A 23,544-nucleotide genomic window follows, 5' to 3' on the forward strand; every position below is an offset into this window, starting at 1 on the left:
ATGGCTGTTATTTTTCAAATGTATTTCACTTTCCTTATACAGTGGTACCTCAGGTTAAGAACTTAATTCATTCTGGAGGCCCGTTCTTAACCTGAAACTGTTCTTAACCTGAAGCACCACTTTAGCTAATGGGGCCTGTTGCTGCTGCCACATGATTTCTGTTCTCATCCTGAAGTAAAGTTCTTAACCCCAGGTACTATTTCTGGGTTAATGGATTCTGTAACCTGAAGTGTCTGTAACCTGAAGCACCTGTAACCCGAGGTACCACTGTAGTGGCATTGTTTGACCCCTCCCACTTGGCCTTTGAGCCCACCCACTTGGCCCTCAGAAGCTGGCCAGATAAGAATCTGGCCCTTGGTGGAAGATCAGTACAGCACAGCAGAGGATTAGGGAAAGAAGATACTGGGTACTTAAAGTTTATTGCCCTATAGCCATTCTAGCAGCAGTGGTTTGCTTTCCCTATTCACCAGCAGAAGTAGCAAAGCCACACTTGAGGCAATGCATAAATACTGGAAGCCCTAATGCCTTCCCCCAAATTGCCCCTCTGATTGAAATATACCCTACACCATAATTGCATTCTCATGGTTTCACAGTTTGGGTAGAATCTCTCAGAGAGGTTTGTACTTCTCTTAAATCAGTGATGGCCAAACATTGTCCTCCAGCTGTTTTGGGACTACAACTCCCATCACCCCTAGTTAACAGGACCAGTGGTCAGGGATTATGGGAACTGTAGTCCCAAAACAGCTGGAGGGCCAAGTTTGGCCACCACTGTCTTAAATGGTAAATGGGCATATGGCGGGGGGTGGGGGTGGAATCCTGTCCACAGACCATCGCACCATGATATACAAGAAGCAGTATTGTGTGAACGGATTCTGATTGCTTTTCAAGCCTTTGCTGAGAGTTGCAGTTGTTCTCAGCACCTAATACACTCTCCATCAGGTTGGCATTACCCCAAATTTTGCCATCTGATGCTGTTGCCCTTTTGTCTCCTGTCAGGGCAGGTCGCAGATGAGTTGATGGACGAACTTGGCCAGAGCACAAGTGACAAGCGGCTGTCTCAAGGGCAGAGATACACCTGTTTTCACAAAAGAAAGACATCTGCAACCAGACAGGTAACAATTCAGCTGTGAGTTACTTGCTTCTGCTCTTTGCTTTCTAGTTTGCACCTGAAAGTTTGCACCACATTTGACAGGACGTTCTTCCAGGTGTTTTATATGATTTATGTAAAGTAAACTCCATGCCCATTTAAGCTAGCTTTCCTAGGAAATCTGATCTTGTGACTCTTCCAAGAGTCAGCAATGACAGGGATGAATCAAACCATCCCGGAGTAATTTACAGTGGTACCCCGCAAGACGAATGCCTCGGAAGATGAAAAACTCGCTAGACGAAAGGGTTTTTCATTTTCTGAGGTGCTTCGCAAGACAGATTTCCCTAAGGGCTTGCTTCGCTAGACGAAACAGCCCTGCCTCTCCTGTCATGGCGACGGTTACTGCACGCACGCACGCTCGCTTCCCCACTCCTCCGGCTCCCTCCCACCTTCCGGCTGACGACTCCTTCGGCTCCCTCCGAACTTCTGGCTGACGGCCGACCTTCCGGCTGCCTTGCGCCGCTGCCCACCGCCCTTGTGCGCTCCTCTCAGAGAGCCGCTGCCGCCAGCAGCCAGTGTTGCAGCCGGAGTCGCGCTCCTGAGCCCCACCACCCTCCAGCAGCCGTGTCGCGCGGTGGCCACAAGGAGCGGGTGAGTCTGAGGTACCGGCTGCGGCAGCTGTCCTGCTTCTCCCCGCCCCTCCCCACCATTGTTAGTGTTTAACAGCAGTGGTGCTTCGCAAGACGAAAAAACTTGCTCAACGAAAGAACTCGTGGAACTAATTAATTTCGTCTTGCGAGGCATCACTGTACAGTCATACCTCAGGTTACAGACGCTTCAGGTTGCGCGTTTTTGGGTTACGCATCACGCCAAACCTGGAAGTACCAGAACGGGCTACTTCCGGGTTTTGGTGCTTGCGCATGTGCAGAAGCGCTAAATCACACTTTGTGCATGCGCAGAAACGCTGAATTGTGGCCCGCGTGTGCGCAGATGTGGTGCTGCGGGTTGTGAATCCTGTGGGTTGTGAACATGCCTCCTGCATGGATCACGTTTGCAACCCAAGCATCCACTGAATTCAACCTTATTGAATCCCCTTTTCTCCTCCTTTCAAACTCCCTTGTACATTTTCACACCAAAATGTACCTTGAAAACTTGTACTAGGTGCTAGGATAGCCAACTTCAAACATTCAAAGGGCTGTCACAGGGAAGATGGAGCAAGCTTGTTTTCTGCTGCCCCAAGAGGGTAGGATTCAAATGACAGTGGTACCTCGGGTTAAGCACTTAATTCGTTCCGGAGGTCCGTTCTTAACCTGAAACTGTTCTTAACCTGAAGCACCACTTTAGCTAATGGGGCCTCCCGCTGCCACCATGCCACTGGTACACAATTTCTGTTCTCATCCTGAAGCAAAGATCTTAACCCGAGGTACTATTTCTGGGTTAGCGGAGTCTGCAACCTGAAGCGTCTGTAACCTGAAGTGTATGTAACCCGAGGTACCACTGTACAAGAAAGGAGTTTCTGGCTAAACATTAAGGAAGAACTTTCTGATGGCAAGAGCTGTTGGTTAGCAGAATGGACCACCTCAGAAGATGATGGGTGCTCCTTCGTTGGACGTTTTAAAAGAGAGGTTGAATGGCCTTCCATCAGGGATTTTTTTAGCTGTGATTCCTTCATTGCAGGGGATTAGACTAGGAGAGCTTTTGGGGTCCTTTCCAAACTTACGGTTCTATGATTCTATGAACTCTGATCTCTGGCCTTCCCCAGTTTTCCCACTCCAGGGAGAGTTCCTTCACCAGCCTTGGAAATTCTGCCAGGACATTCAGTGTTGATGAGAGATCTAATGAACTTAAGTTGCAGGAGGGTGGATTTTGATTAAGCATTAAGAGAAATGTCTTAACATTGGCAGCAGCTTGACAATGGAACCAGTTGCCCTCACTCTTCTCTGCTGGAGGTCTTGAAGCAGAGACTGGGCAACCACATCTTGAATATGCTCTAGCTCTGGATTTCCTTCCTCAGGCTAGATGGCATTCAAGTGTGTCCCCCTCCAGCTCTATCATTCAGTTATTCTCCCTCCTTCCCAAATTGTTGTTGTTGTTTAGTCGTGTCCAACTCTTCGTGACCCCATGGACCAGAGCACGCCAGGCACTCCTGTCTTCCACTGCCTCCCGCAGTTTGGTCAAACTCATGCTGGTAGCTTCAAGAACACTGTCCAACCATCTTGTCCTCTGTCGTCCCCTTCTCCTTGTGCCCTCCATCTTTCCCAACGTCTTTTCCAGGGAGTCTTCTCTTCTCATGAGGTGGCCAAAGTATTGGAGTCTCAGCTTCAGGATCTGTCCTTCCAGTGAGCACTCAGGGCTGATTTCCATAAGAATGGAGAGGTTTGATCTTCTTGCAGTCCATGGGACTCTCAAGAGTCTCCTCCGAACCCACCAAATCAGTGAACATCTAGTGACTATGGTGGCACCCTTGTGTGACGTCCATATTGCCAGATATCGGTCAGTAAAATCATTTGTCTGTGAGATTGCTGAGGGTGAATGATGGTGATGGAAAGTCAAGACAAGTAAGGATGAGTAAATCAGCTTAAATGAAAAAGTGACAAAAATGCTGAAAGGGGAAGGCATTTTGGGGCAGTTCTGGAAATGTTCAATAACAGTGAATAGCTTCATCTCACTCAGCCCTGGTCTGTTTTCAATAGACTCTTTGTATATTTTCAGGGCCTACTAATATCAGCACGGATTCAAGAGGCCCTTGCCAACATTAAGTCAACTCCATGTTATACCTTTGAACGTTGCAACCTCAACCTATTTTTGGCTGTTGAAACCAAATCACTCTTGTGACAACCATCTAACCCTTCAGGGTCAATTCGTCATACTCTGTGCCATCTGTCACTGTCGAAACCTTGTAATTAAAAGCAGACTGAGTGTTGGATCAGTTAAGAAGGATTCATTTATATGTAATTAGTTGTTATAGCAAAATATTGTGGGGGTGGGATCAGGTTGTAGACTTTGGGAAATGTGACCCAATGTTGTTTGGAAGCTGGATTTTGCTGGCATGGGCCACTGCTGGGCTCAGGGCTGAGCTACACGTTACTCACCTCAGTTTCCAAGAACTAAAGCTGCGACGGAGATGATTGGCGTGGCTGTATTAGCTCTTTTTCAGGCTGATGCAATTTTGCAAGTCACAATGTCCATTAAGCCACAGACCCATTGTGGTGCCCTTCCATCAATCCCTGTAAGTTTCAGCATTGCAAGGCAGTGTGGTGTAGTGGTTAGAGTGCTGAACTAGAACTTTGGAGACCAGGGTTCAAGTCCCCACTCAGCCAAATGAAACTCACTAGGTGACCTTGGCGCTCTCTCTCTCTCTCTCTCTCTCTGTCCCTCTCTCCCTCCCTCTGTCCCTCTCTCCCTCCCTCTTAGCCTACCCTATCTCACAGGGTTGTTATGGGGATTAAATGAGGAGGGGCAGAACACCTCATTATCCTACACATAGGCCTTCAGATATCTCCTTCTAGTGCTAGTTTCCATTCAGTAACAAAAATATACATTGACCAACTTATTTCCATTTACCAGGACGCTCTTCTTAATTAAGATGGGAAGTACAATCCTATCCTTTAACTTACCATTTAGGAAGCAATTTGCCACCTTAATGGTGGCTGATACGATATTTTCTCGGGCAGTAAACTGTGCTAACGGCTCAAAAATGCACGCAATTTAGGAGCTGACAGATCCAATTCGGAAGCAGAGGAGGAAGTCCGCCGAGACGCTTTGGTCGGGGCTGCTATTAGCTCTTTGCTCATTTGACTGCCCCGTCTGTGGGAAATATGCTAATTGCTTCTTGATGTAGCCTTTGAACTTCCGGGTCAGGTGAGAGTCGAGACGCTACCAAAGCGGCGGTGTGGCTCTTATTAGTGTTGATAGATGCAAATAGCTTTGGTTTTGATGTGTTTGTTTGGTACCCATGGATTATTATTATTTTTATATTTTTTAAGAAAGGATATTCAGCACAAGAAACTAATTTCCAAAGCTTATAGGCACTGAAGTCTGGTGGTAGGGCATACCTGTCATGCTCCTATCACAAAGCTAGGGTGGTATTGCTATGCAGAATGTTGTTTCAATGTCAGGACAATAGCGACTGCTGGCATATGCTGGGGAAACCATTATGAGAAGGCAGAGGGGCATTGCATTTCAGACCACAACTAGGGAGATTGCTGTTGTGCTCAAGCCCTACTTGGGGGCTTCCTTTAAAGCCCCATGTGGCCTAGGACCCACGTATCTATGGGACCGCCTCTCCTGGTATGCCCCGTGGAGGAACTTAAGGTCCACAAATAACAACACTTTGTAGGTCCCGAACCTCGAGGAGGTTAGATTGGTTTCAACTAGGGCCAGGGCCTTTTCAGCACTGGCTCCAATGTGGTGGTACGCTCTGTCACAAGAGACTACGGCCCTGCGGGACTTGACATCTTTCCACAGGGCCTGCAAGATGGAGCTGTTCTGCCTGGCCTTTGGTTTGGACTTGGTCTGACCCGTATGTTTCCCTCCCCTTATGGTTTTGATCTATGGGCTACTATTAAAATGAGGCTGCATTTTAAATTGCATTTTAACCTGTATTTTAAATTGGTGTTTTTTTCCCCCTTCCCTTTCCCCTTATTATGTTTTTACTGTGATTTTATTGGTGTTAGCTGCCCTGAGCCCGGCTCTGGCCGGGGAGGGCAGGGTATAAATAAAATTTATTATAATATTATTATTATTAAGACAATATGAGGACAGGATGCTGGGCTTGGTAAGCCCCTGGTCAAATTCAGAAGGTCTCTTTGTTGTTTCTACCACCTGTTAACCCACAAAGGGCCAGGTCAGAAGTCGAGAAAGGGTGGCATGCCTTCCAAGTGTCCTGATTTTCCAGGGACAATCTCTGAATTATGAAAGCCATACATATTTTCCATAAACTAAACCATTCAGTATTCCATTATTACTTCCATCAAAATTTATTTACATTGTTGAATTTATCTTAATGCTGCCAACGTTTTCAAGTGCACTCAATTCCCCCCCCACGTATTCAATAAACGTTTTCCAATCTTCTTTAAACAAATGTTCTTCTTGTTCTCTTATTCTATAAGTTAGATCTGCAAGCTGCGCATATTCCATCAATTTAAGTTGCCATTCTTCTTTGGTTGGCACCTTGCTCGTTTTCCATTTTGGGGCTAACGAAACATGGGCTGCCGTTGTGACATACATAAATCACCTTATTTAATTCTATCACTCTATAACCATTCTTTCCTTTATGCCTTTATTCCCCTATTAGTCTCCCGAAAGCGCCACCTTCCCCTGCCCTCCAATATCTGTCCCAAAATGGCTTTGATGGAAGCCTCTTGGCCTCCCACCGATGGACCAAAAAGCACTTTGTGTGGGAGAACGGATGGTTTGTTTATTTTTGCCACCTCCTGCCTCCCATGTGCTTCAGGTGGAGCAAGCTCAGAGGACTGACCGACCTTTCCTCCCCCCCCCCCACCTCTTTCAAATGCAGCCTCTGCTCAAATGGAAGGGCAGGAATCCTCAAGGGGGTTAAGACCATGGGTACCACGGCCAGCTGGATTCCTCCACACTTTCAGGCTGCACTCTGATGAAATCGATGGCGGCCTTTGGTCTGTCCTCGCACAATGCTGGTAATCATTTTAATAAGCTCCAGCGGCCTTTGGGCTATACAGCGGGCTGGGAACATTCGATCCCTTTGTCATCTTGTGGAACGCCCGGTGAGGGTGTGCTGCTGGAGAAGCTTCTCCTTTCTCGATGAATTATTTAGCCCTGTTGCTCCGTGCATCAGTTGCTGACACTTTGCACTGTCAATACCAGCCCAAAACACTGTGTTGCGTATGACAAGGTAATTTCCCGCAGCTACAAGTCCTGTTAAGTGAGAGGATCAAAGTCTCTTGGGGAGTAAAAGGGGTGCACTTTAAACCTGTCAGATGTAATCAGACCGAGCGTGCTTGTCACATGGATTTTCTCCTTTATTTTAGAAAGGGCAAAACCCTGGCTTCTTTGGGAAACGAGGTGAGGGCGAACGAGAGACTTCACTCGCAACGTTTTCTTCTTGGACTGCGTTCAAATGACCTAAGGTGAACAATATATAGGTCATTCTCCGGAAAGGGGCGTGGCGTGCAGAATTCAGAAGTGTTTTATTCTATACTATTTCTGAACCATTTATGTGTAAGGGCGCTCTTCTGCAAAGGAGGATCTAGTTTAGTTAGGTAATGCAGGTGTATCTCTGAAGGTCCCAGGCCTCAGAGAGGTTAGGCTGGCCTCAACTAGAGCCAGGGCTTTCTTGGCTGTGGCACCAATCTGGTGGAACGCTCTGTCACAAGAGACTAGGGCCCTGCGGGACTTGACATCTTTCCGCAGGGCCTGTAAGACAGAGCTGTTCCACCAAGCCTTTGGTCAGGGCGCAGCCTGACCCCCTCCTCTGGCAATCTGCACAGGGTCTTGCTTGCTGGTTGCCATCAATTTGTTTTTGATTGATTTTATGGTGAAAAGTTTTTAGAATGTTGGATTGTTTTGCTTGTTGTTAGCCGCCCTGAGCCCGGCTTTGGCTGGGGAGGGCAGGGTATAAATAAAATTTATTATTTATTATTATTATTCCATCTCCATCATTCCTGGCAAGTTCTCATTGTTCGCATGTCACCCACAGACCAGACGTTCACTATGTTTCTTAGAAAGCGAGTCAGGACCTGTTTGACTGTTGGGCAGAGGGAAGCAACAGCCTCAGGCGGCAGCGGCAACACCATGTCCTTGGATGTTCTCCTCTGTTGAGGGGCAAACGTGGGAGTGTCCTGCACCCCCTAAACTAGCCAGTGGCCCTCATTGGGGTATCCTGCTGCCTTGTATTGAAGTTTGAACTGGGTCTCAGTCCAGTCACCTTCTGAAGACGAAAGCACATGGGGCGCCATCTTGTCCTTTGCCTCAGGCAGCAAAATGTCTAGGACCAGCACTGAAGGAATCAGTCACCATTCTGATAGCAGGTAATGGTACGAGGCATCTGCCTTTCAGTCTGGGCCCAAGACAAAGTGCTGGTCATCACCTAACTGTGACCAGGTTACCTGAAGGATCACTTCCTCCCACAGATACCTACCCAGAACATGAAATTTTCCTCAGACGCCCTTCTGTAGGTGCCCAACCAAATGAGATGAGGTGGATGAATATTTAAAAAGGGGCTTTTAGGGGGTGGCACCCCAATTTGGGGGTGCTCCTCCCCCGAGAGGCTCACCTGGCAGCCCCACCCATTTTTATTTTGCCAGGCTTTTACAGTTTGAAAGCACTGAATTTTAGATCCATAGTTTAGTGTTTTATTCTCCATTGCTGCTTTTTTATTCTGGAATTTGTTTACTGTTGTTATTGGTCTGTGATTATAACAACATTTTATTATAATTGATTATTATGATTATCTAATCATTACATATTTCCACCCCCATTGTTCAGCTCCGACACTGAGGTCCAGCTCCGAGGGCCTTCTGGCGGTTCCCTCACTGCGAGAAGTGAGGTTACAGGGAACCAGGCAGAGGGCCTTCTTGGTAGCGGCACCTGCTTTGTGGAACGCCCTCCCAGCAGATGTCAAAGAAATAAGCAACTATCTGACTTTTAGAAGACATCTGAAGGCAGCCCTGTTTAGGAAAGTTTTTGACATTTGATGTTTTATCATGTTTTTAATATTCTGTTGGGAACCACCCAGAGTGGCTGGGGAAACCCAGCCAGATGCGTGGGGTATAAATAAATTGTTGTTGTTGTTATATGATTAGTATAATGTTTTCATGTTTTATTTTTTGTAAGTCACCCAGAGACCAGTTATTGAATGGCGTGTAAATGCTGTTAATACATGCCTGCCACCGGGCTCACCAACCTGATTGAATTTAACAAGGAAAGGATTTCAGTTCAGCTCCGGGAAGTGGAAGATGTGATGTAAATAACACTGGCTTTCTGCTGTTAAACCATATCCCTTGCACGACTCAGGTCTCCAGGGCGGGGCCATTCTTTGGTTGCTTTGTGTATGACAGACCCAGGTTCAATCCCAGATATCTTCGGGGACGGCTGGGAATGTCCCCTGCCGGAAACCCAGAAGAGCTTCTGTGGCGTTCGTACGGAGCCCCGGTCGTCTCACGGACTATTGACCTGTACACCACTAATCCGCTGCCACCAACCAGGTCCTCCCTGGTAAAATCATTTCAGCCTCAGTCAAGTTCTCAGTTAATAAAGAAGAGTGTATGTTATTTCAGACACAAAGAAACTTTTACAGCATTCTGGGACGCGGGTGGCGCTGTGGGTAAAAGCCTCAGCGCCTAGGGCTTGCCGATCGAAAGGTCGGCAGTTCGAATCCCCGCGGCGGGGTGCGCTCCCGTTGCTCGGTCCCAGCGCCTGCCAACCTAGCAGTTCGAAAGCACCCCTGGGTGCAAGTAGATAAATAGGGACCGCTTACTGGCGGGAAGGTAAACGGTGTTTCCGTGTGCTGCGCTGGCTCACCAGATGCAGCTTTGTCACGCTGGCCACGTGACCCGGAAGTGTCTCCGGACAGCGCTGGCCCTTGGCCTCTTGAGTGAGATGGGCGCACAACCCTAGAGTCTGTCAAGACTGGCCCGTACGGGCAGGGGTACCTTTACCTTAAACGTTGTTGCTCTTTCCTTTCTTAGTCTTATTTTCCTCTCTCTATCTCTTCTACCTCCTCCACTCAAGAACCCACTGCCCTAACTGTCTCTCTATTACCAACTGCCTTTCCCAACCAGCCAACCCACGAAATCCAACCAACTACCCACCAACAACTCCCAACCAACTCCTCCCCAAACTCCTTTTATAGTCCCACTGACTCCACCCCTGCGGGTCCTGACTGTGCGACTGATTTAACTATTTCCCCTCCAGCACTCTCTCATATATGTCAACATCACAGCCTCTGCCAATCATTGCAGACTGTACTGAGCTAAATGGACCATTGGTCTGACTCAGTATAAGGATGCACATTATGTCCCCAAACCCTCATAAAGAGATATATAAATGGGGCATTTTTTTGTTTTCTTCAGTGTGGACCTGTAAAAACCTAAGTAAGCTGTGCTCTGTGTTTGTGTGACCATGTGAGTTGTTATAAATCTGAGAACGGGGCTGGGAACAAGCTGGCTTTAAACATACACAGCCTGGCACAAGAATACCGCTGTGTGTGAGAGCAATGTCATTGCCAGTCCTCCAAAAGAAGCTTGAGGGGGTGTGTTTTCCCTATGCATCCACTCCCCTCTTCTGTTTCTTTCCAATTTTCGCTTTGCAATCCAGGGACGCCCATTGGAAGGGGGATACAGCTCATCTTGGAGTTGCCACAGCTTGACCCATCTGCTGCATGGAGAAGCAGGGAGGAAGGAAGCAGCCCTAATGGCCACAGGAACCCAGTGCATTAATAGAACATAAGTGCTCAAGCAATGGCACTGGATCTGTGGCAGCTGTTTGTTCAATGTTTCATGCTTTTAGCCACATCTGCTCTAAATGAGTGTTAATATTGCAATGGCATCCACTAAGGATGGGCTCTGTCAGCTTTGCTGAGCATCAGTCTGACCTCGGTGACAGCCAAAGAGGGCTCTGTTCCACAGAACCAACCTTGCTTTAAAAAAACAACAATAATAAAGGTCTTCTTGGGATCCTCCGTCATTCCACCATGATGCCTTCTTCCTCCTCTCTTCCCTCTCCTCTCCCCCCACTCCAAAAAGAGAGAGGGGGGACATTGATTTTTTTTCCCCCAAGGAGAAAAATTGCATTTATTTCTAGCACCCTGTCCAGCAATGTCAGATAACAGTTTATTCATCCCCCGGCCCCTGGATGACATTGAAGCATATCAACAGTGACAAAAGTATATTGAATAATTATCTTGAAATTAATACATTATCCCAAACTTAAATAAATGTCATCTGATCAATATATCTTGGAATGGAAAGGGAAGAGAATGTGAAGGGCATCGCTTCATTATTCATTAATTTTAGAGTAATGTAGGCAGATGAAATGGTTATTTCAGAGGACTGCTATTATACTCCCTGGCATTTTAAATAACTCCCAAGATTTAACAGTATATATTCCCCTGTCGGAGAAGCGTATAGAGATTAACACTGTGGCTTCCAGATTTCTCAACAGAGCTGCAAGGGGTTTGCTTATACCAGGCATGCAATCTGGGGGGAATGAGGTGTAACTCAGTCTCTTCCAATGGGGCTAGCATTGAAGATGCTCCCTGTCTGCTTTGTCTTTTGCATTTTATTTCATGTCCCATTCCCCTATTCATCTCGTGTTTGGACCTCATCCAGTCCATTATCACCTCCAGACACCTGCCCTGCCCCACCTGCCAGATATGGAAAGAGAGATAGAGCGCTATCAGCACAGTGATGTCATTTCACTCCAGTCCCACCCACCCACCTCTGATGACTTCACCTGGTGGTTTCATGTAAATCCAGAGTGGGCAATGCAGTTTAATGTGGACCACAAAATGCTGTACACACATTCTTGCTCTCTGGATCACTTCTTTGGGAAGAATATCTTCTTCTGCACTGTGTGTGCTTCAGAGAGTTGAGGGAGACACCTGACTCAGGTTCTGCCCATTTTTGCTCCAGGTCCACCCACTGCCCAGGGAATATGGTTCTATGGTTCTCAAGAGAGAGAGAGAGTGCAGTTCCCCACCTCTGGTGGTTGGTTACAATGTTGGAAGAACAAAGCCTTCAAATACTCTGTGGCACAGCAGACATGGGGCTGAGAAGTTGAGGTTGAACTAGAAGACCATTGTGGTCCCATCCAGCTATGACTGTAAGCCAATAGTGTGTGCAGATTTGATGATGGTGGTGGTAATGATGATGATGATGATATTCTCTTGGTACATATATCAACGGGGACGCGGGTGGCACTGTGGGTTAAACCACAGAGCCTAGGACTTGCCGATCAGAAGGTCGGTGGTTCGAATCCCTGTGACAGGGTGAGCTCCCGTTGCTCTGTCCCTGCTCCTGCCAACCTAGCAGTTCAAAAGCACGTCAAAGTACAAGTAGATAAATAGGTACCGCTCCGGTGGGAAGGTAAACAGCATTTCCGTGCGCTGCTCTGGTTCGCCAGAAGCGGCTTAGTCATTCTGGCCACATGACCCAGAAGCTGTACGCAGGCTCCCTTGGCCAACAAAGCGAGATGAGCGCCGCAACCCCAGAGTTGGCCACAACTGGACCTAATGGTCAGGGGTCCCTTTACTTTTACCTTTACATATATCAATGCCATACAGGTGGCACAGCCAAACAATCCTTATATGATGGCAAAACTTAAATGTTCTCCTTGGTATGATACATCTAATAAATTCATGGCAACATACAACAAAATTGTCAGTCTTTATTTATCCCCTAGAAAGTCTTAGTCTCTGTGTTATCCACATGTGCTTCTGCTATCAAGGTTTCACTCACCCTTTTGCATCCTTCCAGTATTTAGCCACCATCAAACATTCTTCTAGAAGTTCCTCTTCAGACCACTAGCCTCATTAGATTGTGAAGTCCTAACAGTGGGTAATCTCTTGAAACTGAAGCCAGACAGCAGTCTAAAATCTACAAGCATGAAGACATGACCACCACATATGAAAGTATGCCCCTATCTTTTTGCCAGAGGGGTTTAAATAGACTTTTGCCTGTCTCTGAAAAGAGGAGATTATAGTCAAAGTGTGTCTGTCACCAGGGATGAGATTCAGTTCTCAAGCTATCTGTTGCCTATCACTTGTTGGTAATTTTCATATGGTATTGTTTTACCAATATCCTCATACAGAGACACTACAATTGCTAATCAACTACAAGTAAGAAGAAGCTCTTAGCTCTTGTACATATCAGAGCAATTTATGACCAAGGGCACGCTATCCATCAAAATTGCAATGTCCTAGAGGACTTTCAAGCTCTGAAGTTTCCATAGCTAGCTGCAGCAAGGAGATGTAATATTGGTCCTCTCTGGTTGCCAACTGACAGCCTTTTGCCAAGTTCTGATGTATAATCTTGGAGATGGCTTTCTCCTTTGACGCCAGCATTGGACGTCCAGCTGCTATGTGGCAAATGAGCTATTTTGATCTAGCCTAGAATCTACGATTATCCAGGACATATTTCATATCCTGGGCAAAAAAAGCAGGTCTTGGTTTACCATGGACAATATTAAAAGCAGTGACCCAAGCAAAATAGGGGAAGATATAATACCTGCTTTCATTAGATTGTCCCATTCCCTACACACCTTGATTCCCTTGAAAAGTTATCCTTAGGGGGCTTGGTGGTGATCCACTTTGCCTTTGTGTGGTAGTAAAGGTAAAGGGACCCCTGACCATTAGGTCCAGTCATGACCGACTCTGGGGTTGCGGCACTCATCTGTGTGAGTGCCTAGAGGCGGTTGGAGGATGGATGGCGGCTAATGGATTGAAGTTGAATCCTGACAAGACAGAAGTACTGTTTTTGGGGGACAGGGGGCGGGCTGGTGTGGAAGATTCCCTGGTCCTGAATAGGGTAACTGTGCCCCTGAAGGACCAGGTGCGCAGCCTGGGAGTCATTTTGGACTCACAGCTGTCCATGGAGGCACAGGTCAATTCTGTATCCAGGGCAGCTGTCTACCAACTCCACCTGGTACGCAGGCTGAGACCCTACCTGCCCGCGGACTGTCTCGCCAGAGTGGTGCATGCTCTGGTTATCTCCCGCTTGGACTACTGCAATGCGCTCTACGTGGGGCTACCTTTGAAGGTGACTCAGAAACTACAACTAATCCAGAATGCGGCAGCTAGACTGGTGACTGGGGGCGGCCGCCGAGACCATATAACACCAGTCTTGAAAGACCTACATTGGCTCCCAGTACGTTTCCGAGCACAATTCAAAGTGTTGGTGTTGACCTTTAAAGCCCTAAACGGCCTCGGCCCAGTATACCTGAAGGAGCGTCTCCACCCCCATCGTTCTGCCCGGACACTGAGGTCCAGCTCCGAGGGCCTTCTGGCGGTTCCCTCATTGTGAGAAGCAAAGCTACAGGGAACCAGGCAGAGGGCCTTCTCGGTGGAATGCCCTCCCAGCAGATGTCAAAGCGATAAATAACTACCTGACATTTAGAAGACATCTTAAGGCAGCTCTGTTCAGGGAAGTTTTTAATCTGTGATATTTTACCGTATTTTTTGTTTCTATGGAAGCCGCCCAGAGTGGCTGGGGAAACCCAGCCAGATGGGCGGGGTACAAATAATAAATTATTATTATTATTATTTATTGGCCGAGGGAGCCGGCGTACAGCTTCCGGGTCATGTGGCCAGCATGACTAAGCCAATTTTGGCGAACCAGAGCAGCACACAGAAACGCCGTTTACCTTCCCGCTCGAGCGGTACCTATTTATCTACTTGCACTTTGATGTGCTTTCAAACTGCTAGGTTGGCAGGAGCAGGGACCAAGCAACAGGAGCTCACCCCGTAGCGGGGATTTGAACCGCCGACCTTCTGATCGGCAAATCCTAGGCTCTGTTGTTTAACCCACTGCGCCACCTGCATCGCTTCTTTGTGTGGTAGTGATGCTTAATACAATAGAGATAGAGTATTCCCAACTTTCCAGGATCAGAATTCTCAGGCCCATGAATAATGGCTGACACTTTCTAGCAGAGGAAGCCAATGTGGTGCTCTCCTAGAGTTAAGGACTACAACTCCCAACATTCCTGATTGTTGGTTGGCTAGTACTGATGGGAGCTGTAGTCTTTAAAATCTAGAGAGCATCACATTGACTACTACTGCTGTTTGGCTTTTTTTAATTTCCTCGTTCTGGATGGGTGGAGAGGCAATAAATGATACAGTCAGCCAGTCCACAACAAGGCTTCATTTAAAAGCTTGATTCTGTGCTCTCTGAGTTGAACATGTGCGTCTTTCCTTTCTGGGTTGGAGAAAGAATAAGTTTTCAAGTGACAAATGAATCAATAGATGAAGTTGATAAATGTATCAATTAAGTCAGCATTAACACAGCATATGACTTCATTAGTTCTGTCTTTCCATCTCTCTTATGGAATAATTTATTCACTTAGCCACAAAAATGGAAGGGATGCCAGAGGTCATCTCATCCAATCTTCTGCAGCCTATGGAGACTGAAGGCAAGATTGACACATTGCCTCGGCCTGTAACATCACTGAGCTTGTCTCCCATTCATATTTCTGGTACTTGCGAAAAACCCACAGGTGGATTGGCTATCCACATGCTCAGTGTAGCACAACCATCCCATTACAGAGGGAACCACAATGAAGAACAGTTGCACACCAGCTGAAGGCCTGTCTACTACATTTGCTTTTTCCTATTCCTTCCCACCTTAATGCCGAATTTCGAGGTGTGCCAAAACAGGTAGGACTTGCTATAGAATGAAGAGGGGAAAGATTTCCTTACCCACTAGATCATTGCCCAGCAATTGTGCTTGTCCTCAGATGCTGGAAGTGCAGAGACTGAGAGACAGATGGGCTCCTGCAACTTCAATGACTAAGTAGAAGAGTGTTGTTGTTTTTTAGCAAGTGTGCCTTTCATGGCTGCAATGAGCTTCATATATTGCGACTTGTGTCTAACATCAGCCCAATGGGCACCAGAAGAAACACTGACTTGCACCCAAGATTGAGGGGGCCCAGTGGTGCGGCACACAGGAGAGATGTCATGCTGCAATGCGCATCACATTTGTGTGACATCACGTGCGCAACACACAACACATGCACGACGTCACATCGTCAGGAGGAAGCCAAGCATGGAGCCCAGCGCAACTCAGCTTCAATGGCCAATGGCTCCTCCTCTCTTGCGCTCAGGAGGAGCTGAGCACTGAAGCCACACTGTGCTTGACCTCCTCTGGCCCCTCAACATTGAGGAGGCTTGACCACCTTCCCAACAGATATTGAGGGGAGGGGGCAAAGACACATAGAGTTGGTATGCCTGGGCACCAGCCACCACTGATGAGAGTGACAGGCCTTTTCAACTGCTATGATGTTTTACCACCTTCTGGGATCCCTCTCTGCCAAATGGTATACAGTGGTACCTTGGGTTACAGACGCTTCAGGTTACAGACTCCGCTAACCCAGAAATAGTACCTCGGGTTAAGAACTTTGCTTCAGGATGAGAACAGAAATCGCGCAGCGGCAGCAGGAGGCCCCATTAGCTAAAGTGGTACCTCAGGTTAAGAACAGTTTCAGGTTATGAACGGACCTCCGGAACGAATTAAGTTCTTAACCAGAGGTACCACTGTAGTTTGTTTCAACAATTGCTTCTGCCAATTTGTTGTTGTTATTGTTTGGTTTTTAACTGATACAGATCTGTATCGCAACTGGCACCTATATCAGATTTGAAGTGATTACAGTATATGTATGTGATGTTGTTGCTTTAAACTGTAGGGGTGATTCTTCATTGTTGTGATATATGCAACTGATTTAACTCTTTTTATATACGTACCTGTTCTATATATGTTTTCATTACATTGTTACTCATGTCAGGATACCTGATGGGAAGTGGTTCATAAATGAAATATTATTTTACCACCACCATAATCATCCTTTTGTCATATTGTTGAAAACCAACTTAGGACTTTAAAATAAACTAGAGGCAGCACAGAAATACTTTAAATAAATGTGCAGACTAAGACTTTGGCAAGTCAGCACTGGGAAAGTGTTTCACCCCTGAAGGGCAGGAACTAAGAATGCATTTTATTGTGTCCCTTTGGGCTGCCTCTCGGTGGATAGGGCATTACTGAGGATAAGAGGCTCTCTGTGGATCTCAGAGATCGTAAAGGGACACAAAGGGAGAGTGGTTTTTAAGGTATTAATTGCCCAAGGGATCGTTGCTCAATGGCAGAGCAAATACTTTCATGCAAAAGATCCTAGGTTTTTATTTGATTGCCTAAAACATCTATAGATCACCACTGATTTTTCAGTTCCTGGGCAGTTTACAATGAGTTTAAGACAACAATTAGCCTGCAACGGAGAGGGAGAGGATGAGGACAGCAGCAGTGGGACATAATTCAAATCCATTTGCATTTATAGGTGAGCCTACCTAATTCTCACGAGAACCAAAGCACAGACACCCTTTGAAATGTCCTGGATTAAAAGGCCCTTTGTACTTGATTCAAGCTCAGTTGCATCCTGCCCAGTGGAAGAGGGGAGTGCGCCGTTGAATTCCTACATTTCCTTCATCACTTGCTTGGGAAAATCCTGGACATTAATAGAGAAGAATGTAGCTTAGTTTCCATGCTAAAAGCCCTTAGTATAATTATTATTTCTCTGGTTTAATTGTTATTGCACAGCTACCTCTTATCCTGCAGTGAACAGAATCCTTGTTGGCTTTTAGGCTCATCGTTTAAAAGTGAAGAAATAAAAATTCTAGCGGTGGCAAATTGATTTAACTCACAGCCCTCCAATTTCATGCAGCTGCATGTGTGACATTTAATGCAAATTGTGAGGAGATGGGGAGGGAACCAGTTTGCCTATTTGCAAATTATTTGCAGGAGAGCATAAATTCCCAGCTTGCTGCTAAGCCTTTGCTTGGCATTTGTGCTCGAAGTCACATTTAAGGCCTTGAACTTAACATGCTTCAGTGCCATTAATTCTGAACCTCTGGAACATCGTGTGTTTTGCCTTTAAGAGACAGGGATTTATACACAATGTATATCGTGCAGGATCAGGCTAATGCCTCACCTGGTCAAGCGTCCTGGTCCCACAGTGGCCGACCGGATGCCTGTGGAATGCCTGCAAGCAAAATCCAAACACAAAAGCACTCTCTTCTCCTGAGTTTCCAGAAACTACATACCCTCCAACATTTCTCTGATAAAAATAGGGACATCCTATTCAATCATCATCATATTTATACAACCCCCCCCCCCATCTGACTGGGTTGCCCCAGCCACTCTGGGCAGCTTCCAACATATATAAAAACATAATAAAACATTAAAATAATAATAGTAATTATTATTGTTGTTGTTATTGTTATTATTTATACCCCATCCTCCCCGGCCAAGGCCAGGTTCAGGGCGGCTAACACCAATTATATAATACATTAAAAACAAACAATTGATTAAAACACAGCCCAAAATCACAGTAAAATCAAAATAAAATTAAGTGGCCAACCCACGAATCACAGCCATGATGATAGGAATATTAAATATTCGCCAGTGCTGGTCCCATATGGGCCAATGGAAAGGGCCAAGGGTTATGAGGGTTTCATGGGGAAAAGGGGGTCAGACTGGGCCTGGACCAAAGGCCTGGAGGAACAGCTCTGTCTTGCAGGCCCTGCGGAAAGATGTCAAATCCCACAGGGCCCTGGTCTCTTGTGACAGAGCGTGCCACCAGGACAGCGCCAGAGCTGGACTGAAATGGATCCAAAGCCAATCTTTCATCCAGATACCTACCAAGCTGTTCAGCAACCGCTCTCTCAATTACCTTTGTTGTTGTTGTTTAGTTGTTTAGTCGTGTCCGACTCTTCGTGACCCCATGGACCAGAGCATGCCAGGGTACAAAAGGTTCGGAACCGGGCGGTAATTGGATAGATCTAAAGGATCTGATGATGCTTTCTTTAAGAGCGGACGCACCACTGCCTCCTTCAACACCCTATACAGGGCTTCCTTCAGATGTCTTCTAAAGGTTGTATAGTTACTTATCTCTTTGGCTTGGAGGTCACGTAATGCCATACCCTTCAACATTTCTCCAATGAAAATAGTGACGTCCTAAGGAAAAGCGGGGCATTCCGGCATCAAATACGGCTTCTGTAAATCTGGGACAGTCCCTGGAAAACCGAAACGCTTGGAGGATCTGCAACTAGTATTGAAAGGCATGCTGCCTTCAACAGCTGTGGAATGAGGGGACAGTGCATGAGGGCACTGGCAGAGACGTTCAGCATGTGGCTAAAGGAAAAGAGAGGAGTCAAGAACCATTACAGATGACTCTGTATAAGGCAGCTTTCTGCGTTCCTATGAGATGCAAGCACAGGGTTGGGTCCAGACTTAGTTGCACTCAACACATTCCCATTGGAATCAATGAGACTTGCGTTAGCCCCTGCTGCTCTTTTACACTACTAGCATACCCCTCGACCATCCCAATTTGAGTGGAACATCCCAGAATTGTAGAAGCCATCCCAGCTTCTGATCAGATCCTGGAATGTCCCTTTTTTTTTTTTTTGTCTGGCGCTGGACCAAAAGGCTCTCATTTTATGGTCTCACGCTCTTGCACAAATCAGCTGGCTCCTACGAGAGCTCTGGACCCAAAAACAAGCTTCCTGGTTTTGATCAGCAGGATGTCAGAGGGGTGTAGGTTGACATTTTCTGTGAGCAGCAGTGAGGAACCTGTAAGCAGTGTTGTTGTTGTTTAGTTGTGTCTGACTCTTCGTGACCCCATGGAGCAGAGCACGCCAGGCACTCCTGTCTTCCACTGCCACCCGCAGTTTGGTCAGATTCATGTTTGTAGCTTCAAGAACATTGTCTAACCATCTCGTCCTCTGTCGCCCCCTTCTCCTTGTGCCCTCCATCTTTCCCAACATCAGGGTCTTTTCCAGGGAGTCTTCTCTTCTCATGAGGTGGCCAAAGTATTGGAGCCTCAGCTTCACGATCTGTCCTTCCAGTGAGCACTCAGGGCAGATTTCCTGAAGAATGGAGAGGTTTGATCTTCTTGCAGTCCATGGGACTCTCAAGAGTCTCCTCCAGCACCATAATTCAAAAGCATCAATTCTTCGGCGATCAACCTTCTTTATGGTCCAGCTCTCACTTCTGGGAAAACCATAGCTTTAACTATAAGGACCTTTGTTGGCAAGGTGATGTCTCTGCTTTTTAAGATGCTGTCTAGGTTTGCCATTGCTTTTCTCCCAAGAAGCAGGAACCTCCAAATGCTGCCATCATCCCTTACCACTAGGATCCTGGCTGGGCCTGATGGGAGATAGAGTAGGCCCCCTGAATTCAAACTAGATACGGCTAAGTCTGGAACCAGCTCTCAAAGTGAATTTATTCCTCTTCCTCCCCCTACCTCCACCTCCCCGGAGAGTTAAGTGCGGAAGAGAATACAGAACAATTACATTCTGAAAGCAAAGCTAGGCCTAAGGTGCTCATAAATATACAGCCTTCCAAAACCCACAGAGCAGACTGCGCCAGCGACGTGCTAAAGGGGCTTCGTGCATGCCAAGCCCAATGACAATAGGAGCTATTTGAATGCATTTCAAGACCAAGGATTGACCAAAAAAAAACCCAACCACCATCAACAATTGGCAGCAAACGAAATTAAAAACAACAGCATAAAATGCCCTGGAAACGATTCACAGCTGAAAGTGAAGCATGGCTCTTGGAGGGGATAGGGAGAAAGAGAGCAGCCTTTTCGTGGGGGTTGTGTGTCATCGTTGTTGTTCTCTCCCCCCCCCCTCCACCCTCCACCCGCCACCCAAACACTGTCTTAGGCTTGCCCCACTGCCTGGATGTTCAAGTCATCTGTCGAAACATCTGTGTTTATTTTGCATGACAAAGTTGTTCTTCGGCTTTGACAATTTGGGACCTGCCGGTTTTGCGGCTCTTCCACAGGCTCCTGCGGAAAGCTTCTGCGGCTGGCTTTTTCCTTTCTCGATATAATACATATTACATGATCCCCATCCATATTTAATGACAAGTGTGCAATAGTTTTTTAATCTTTATAGCTTTAATGTGAGCGAGCGGTTTTAATAATTGGCGCTGCCACGGTGGCCTCTTCCCAGAAATGCCCAGGAAAACTGCTGTGTTTTCAAACCCCCCTCGGTTGTGCAGGAGTGGGGGGGGGGCGGCTGGGGGCTGTAAATTACAAAAACTAGGTTTCTAATAGAGTTGGCAGCCTCGCCTCGCTCTTTGGAAGTGCCAACCTGTAGCAATAATCAAAGACAGATGCCTTGACAGTTTGCAACAAAAAAGTTTTTGTGATGAGACGGCTCTAAGCTTCCAAGTCAAGAAAATTACACAGCAGGGGGGAGAAGGCCTTCAGAGACTTCCTGTCTATATGCTCATATATATTGATGTTTATATTGTACAAATGGCATCCCGAAAGAACGTAAGATGAGGAGGAACATTCTACAGGCTCAAATTGGCCTCCTGTTTCTTCCAGCGGCCACAAGCAGGAGAAGAACCACAATCCTTCTCTTCATTGGCCTGAAATGGCACTATGATCAGCTATGATGGAACCCAGTTAGTTTTTCCAAAGACTGATGATTATCAGCTTGTGGTGCCACAATAGAAGAACTTTTTCTCTATTCTTCTTGGATGCTCTCCCTGACAAAATGTAAGAGGCTCCATCAGTGTTCGCATTCTGACAGATATTGAAGACACACCCATTGAGGGAAGCATTCCCCTGAACTGAACTTCTGGTTTTATTGTTTTAACTGCTTTAACAACAACATGAACTGCAAGAAGATCAAATGTATCCATTCTGAAGGAAATAAGCCCTGACTGCTCACTGGAAGGACAGATCGTGAAGCTGAGGCTCCAGTACTTTGGCCACCTCATGAGAAGAGAAGACTCCCTGGAGGGCACAAGAAGAAGGGGACGACAGAGGACGAGATGGTTGGACAGTTTTCTCGAAGCTACCAGCATGAGTTTGACCAAACTGCGGGAGGCAGTGGAAGACAGAAGTGCCTGGCGTGTTCTGGTCCATGGGGTCACGAAGAGTCGGACATGACTAAATGACTAAACAACAACAACAACAAAACATCTCTTTTATTTGTTACGCTTTTTAACTGTTTGCTTTGTTGCCTATTTTAACAAAGGATGTTCTAATGCCCCACCAGCGCTGATATTGTGTGTTTTAATTACATATTGACTTTAAGCTGCTTAAAAGCCATTTGGGCACATGAGCGGCATATAAATTAATAAATAATAACAGCAGTAATAGTTTCAGTGGGTCTACTCTGAGTAGGGCTAACTTTGGAAATGACCCCGGGGGCAGCAGCCATTATGACTACTAGTCACTGAAAGCATCTCCATGAATTTGTTTAGCTCAATTATCTCAATTTCCACATCAGTTTGTGATTAGTAAAAAAACACACTAAAAAGGAAGGGGAATCTGCATGAATTCTTGCGCATTTTGGGGGTGCATTTCATCTCATGTGCATGCTTCCATATACATTTTTGCCTAATAGACATACTTTTTGCAAACAAATTTTCCCTAATGTGATTTTGTACATTATTTTTCACTAGCAGAAGCATTTTTCTCTGCACTTACATACTTTTTAATACCCTTTTCGCGGGTGTGGGGTGGAGAACTGTGTCTCAAAATCTGGAGAAATGTAGATTTTGAAGGAGAACTGAGTTTTGGTTTGTGTGTCGGTTTGAGAAATGCAAATGAGGTCACTTCACCCTGAAATGAACACTTAAGCGCTTTATTTTTCCACTGGAAATGTTTTGTTTCGTAAGTTCATTAGTAACAGTTCATGGACACCAATGGCAAAACTTTTAAAATAAACAGACACACAATTTATCAAAATGTAAGCAAAACCAGCAGTTTAAAAATGAATAGACATAATAGAATTACATGTTTGGGTAGGCTTGCCTTAATAAAAAGTTTTTAGCAGGAGCCAAAAACAAGATAGTTGAGGCTCCTGCCTAATAAATAGAAGACAAGCTTGACAGTTTCAAAGCTTTTAGTTTTGTATACTAACTACAAGTAAAATAAGCATGCTAAATTAAATCACTTTAGGGCAGGGATGGAGAGCCTGTGGATTTCTAGATATTTGCTGGACTACGGCCTGCATAACCCTTCACCATAGGTTATGCTGTTCTGGTGTATTTTAATTATTTTAATTAATATATTTAAATATGTTCTGGTATGTTTCAATTATGGTTTATATTACTTTGTGTTTTATGTTGTTTTTAAATGTTGTAAGCTGCCTTGAATCTTAACTAGAAAGGCAAGACATAAATTCTAATAGTAATACTAATAAATGAATGTTCCCTGAACCCTAGTAACTAGGTATCTTTTTTTGCTCTAAATCTGCACCAAATAGACCTGTCCCCTTTGGTGGGACCATGCATGTCAACAAAAGTGAGGGAATATTCATCAGCTTCCACGAGGACTCATATTCTAAGATGTGGCCAGGAAACTGTGGCCTTCCAGATGCTGGTAGACTACAACACCCATCATTGCTGACAATTGGCCATGCTGGCTGGAGCTTATGGGAGTTGGAGTCCAACAACATCTGGAGGGCTATGGGTCCTCCGTTCCTAGCTGAGGCCTTTTATATGTACAGCGGTGTTAATGTAGGGTTGGGAACAGAAGGGCAGAGAGAGGCTGTGTAAAGCGTATTTGCAAGCATTTTATTCAGCATCAGGACAAAGGAAAAACATGACTGCTCTCCTTCGTGTCCAAGCAAACAGCATAAGCAAAAGCTATACACACAGTGGAAGTTCCCAGCAAGCTGTGCTGGAATGTAAACAGATATGTGACATACAACAATCTGCATGTCTGTTCCTCTTAAGGTGGAATGGAATATC

At 46.0% G+C, this 23,544-nt stretch overlaps 1 long non-coding RNA gene across 1 annotated transcript; it reads left to right on the plus strand.

Annotated features, from left to right (window-relative positions):
• The first annotated feature begins 1,005 nt into the window (after nt 1–1,005).
• LOC310657808 lies at nt 1,006–8,219 on the plus strand. The gene is made up of 3 exons (XR_014501956.1): nt 1,006–1,112; nt 7,096–7,194; nt 8,168–8,219. It is a non-coding gene; the product is annotated as an uncharacterized lncRNA (long non-coding RNA).
• Nucleotides 8,220–23,544: the final 15,325 nt, after the last annotated feature.

This window comes from Podarcis tiliguerta (assembly GCF_965153285.1).
Source record: "Podarcis tiliguerta genome assembly, chromosome: 9".
Classification (NCBI taxonomy): Eukaryota; Metazoa; Chordata; class Lepidosauria; order Squamata; family Lacertidae; genus Podarcis; species Podarcis tiliguerta.